The sequence below is a fragment of the Triticum aestivum genome, chromosome 6D (genome assembly GCF_018294505.1).
Source record: "Triticum aestivum cultivar Chinese Spring chromosome 6D, IWGSC CS RefSeq v2.1, whole genome shotgun sequence".
NCBI lineage: Eukaryota > Viridiplantae > Streptophyta > Magnoliopsida > Poales > Poaceae > Triticum > Triticum aestivum.
The window spans coordinates 215,945,995-215,949,460 of NC_057811.1; positions in this window are offsets into that span (position 1 = coordinate 215,945,995).

The window sequence follows — 3,466 nt, forward strand, 5'->3', positions numbered from 1 at the left end:
TTCCGGTAACCCTCAAGGACTCCGGTTTTATCCGAAACTCTCCGGAACACTTCTGGTGTCCGAACAACATGGTCCAATATATCAATATTTATGTCCCGACCATTTCGAGACTCCTCTTCATGTCTGTGATCTCATCCGGGACTCCAAAAAAACTTCGGTACATCAAATCACATAAACTCATAATACCAATCGTCATCAAATGTTAAATGTGCGGACTCTACGGGTTCGAGAACTATGTAGACATGATCGAGACACCTCTCCGGTCAATAACCAATAGTGGAACTTGGATGCTTATATTGGCTCCTACATATTCTACAAAGATCTTTATTGGTCAAACCGCACAACAACATACGTTGTTCCCTTTGTCATCGGTATGTTACTTGCCCAAGATTCGATCGTCGGTATCTTCATACCTAGTTCAATCTCGTTACCGGCAAGTCTCCTTACTCGTTCCGTGATGCATCATCCCGCAACTAACGCATTAGCTACATTGCTTGCAAGGCTTATAGTGATGTGCATTACCGAGAGGGCCCAGGGATACCTCTCCGACAATCGGAGAGACAAATCCTAATCTCCATCTATGCCAACTCAACAAACACCATCGGAGACACCTGCAGAGCATCTTTATAATCACCCAGTTACATTGTGCCATTTGATAGCACACTAAGTGTTCCTCCGGTGTTCGGGTGTTGCATAATCTCATAGTCATAGGAACGTGTATAAGTCATGAAGAAAGCAATAGCAATAAACTAAACGATCATAGTGCTAAGCTAACGGATGGGTCTTGTCCATCACATCATTCTCCAATGATGTGATACCGTTCATCAAATGACAACATATGTCTATGGCTAGGAAACTTAACCATATTTCATTTAACGAGCTAGTCTAGAGGAGGCATACTAGGGACACTCCGTTTGTCTATGTATTCACACATGTACTAAGTTTGGTTAATACAATTCTAGCATGAATAATAAACATTTATCATGATATATAAATAACAACTTTATTATTGCCTCTAGGGCATATTTCCTTCAGTCTCCCACTTGCACTAGAGTCAATAATCTAGATTACAAAGTAATGATTCTAACACCCATGGAGTCTTGTTGCTGATCATGTTTTGCTCGTGAGAGAGGCTTAGTCAACCAGTCTGCAACATTCAGATCCGTATGTATCTTGCAAATCTCTATGTCTCCTTCCTTGACTTGATCGCGGATGGAATTGAAGCGTTTCTTCATGTGCTTGGTTCTCTTGTGAAATCTGGATTCCTTTGCCAAGGCAATTGCACCAGTATTGTCACAAAAGATTTTCATTCGACCTGATGCACTAGGTATGACACCTAGATCGGATATAAACTCCTTCATCCAGACTCCTTCATTTGCTGCTTCCGAAGTAGCTATGTACTCCGCTTCACACGCAGATCCTGCCACGACGCTCAGCTTGGAACTGCACCAACTGACAGCTCCACCATTCAACATAAACACGTATCCGGTTTGTGACTTAGAGTCATCCGGATCAGTGTCAAAGCTTGCATCGACGGAACCATTTACGACGAGCTCTCTGTCACCTCCATAAATGAGAAACATATCCTTCATCATTTTCAGGTATTTTAGGATGTTCTTGACGGCTGTCCAGTGATCCACTCCTGGATTACTTTGGTACCTCCCTGCTAAAGTAATAGCAAGGCACACATCAGGTCTGGTACACAGCATTGCATACATGATAGAACCTATGGCTGAATCATAGGGAATGACTTTCATTTTCTCTCTATCTTCTGCAGTGGTCGGGCATTGAGTCCGACTCAACTTCACAGCTTGTAACACAGGCAAGAACCCTTTCTTTGCTTGATCCATTTTGAACTTCTTCAAAACATTATCAAGGTATGTGCTTTGTGAAAGTCCAATTAAGCGTCTTGATCTATCTCTATTGATCTTGATGCCCAATATATAAGCAGCTTCACCGAGGTATTTCATTGAAAAATTCTTATTCAAGTATCCTTTTATGCTATCCAGAAATTCTATATCATTCCCAATCAACAATATGTCATCCACATATAATATCAGAAATGCTACAGGGCTCCCACTCACTTTCTTTTAAATACAGGCTTCACCATAAGTCTGTATAAAACCATATGCTTTGATCACCTCATCAAAGCTTATATTCCAACTCCGAGATGCTTGCACCAGTCCATAGATGGATTGCTAGAGTTTGCACACTTTGTTAGCACCATTAGGATCGACAAAACCTTCTCGTTGCATCAAATACAACTCTTCTTTAATAAATCCATTCAGGAATGCAGTTCTGACATCCATTTGCCAGATTTCATAAAATGTGGCAATTGGTAACATGATTCGGACAGACTTAAGCATCGCTACGAGTGAGAAAATCGCATCGTAGTAAACACCTTGAACTTGTTGAAAACCTTTTGCATCAGGTCGAGCTTTGTAGATAGTAACACTACCATCAGTGTCCGTCTTCCTCTTGAAGATCCATTTATTCTCAATGGCTTGCCGATCATCGGGCAAGTCCACCAAAGTCCACACTTTGTTCTCATACATGGATCATATCTCAGATTTCATGGCCTCAAGCCATTTATCCGAATCTGGGCTCATCATCGCTTCCTCATAGTTTGTAGGTTTGTCATGGTCTAGTAACATGACTTCCAGAATAGGATTACCGCACCACTCTGGTGTGGATCGTGCTCTGGTTGACCTACGGGGTTTGGTAGTAACTTGATCTAAAGTTTCATGATCATTATCATTAGCTTCCTCTCTAGTTGGTGTAGGCATCACAGGAACAGTTTTCTGTGATGAGCTACTTGTTAGGAAACGTAGTATTTCAAAATTTTGCCTACGATCACGCAAGATCTATCTAGGAGAAGCATAGCAACGAGCGGGGAGAGTGTGTCCACATACCCTCGTAGACCAAAAGCGGAAGCGTTTAGTAACGCGGTTGATGTAGTCGAACGTCTTCGCGATCCAACCGATCAAGTACCAAACGCACGGCACCTCCACGGTCTGCACACGTTCAGCTCGGTGACATCCCTCGAACTCTTGACCGAGCTGAGGCTGAGGGAGAGTTCTGTCAGCACGACGGTGTGGTGACGGTGATGATGAAGTTACCGACGCAGGGCTTCGCCTAAGCACTACGACAATATGGCCGAGGTGGAAAACTATGGAGGGGGGCACCGCACACAGCTAAAGACCAACTTGTGTGTCTATGGGGTGCCCCCTCCACAATATATAAAGGAGGGGAGGAGGAGGCCGGCTGGCCACAAGGGGCGCGCCCAGGGGGGGGATTCCTACTCCTAGTAGGAGTAGGTTTCCCCCTTTCCTAGTCCAACTAGGAGAAGAAGGAAGGAGAGGGAGAGGGAAAGAGGGGCCGCGCCCCCCTCCCCTAGTCCTATTCGTACTCCCATTGGGGGGGCGCAACCTCCTGGCTGCTGCCCTCTCTCTCAACTAAGGCCCAT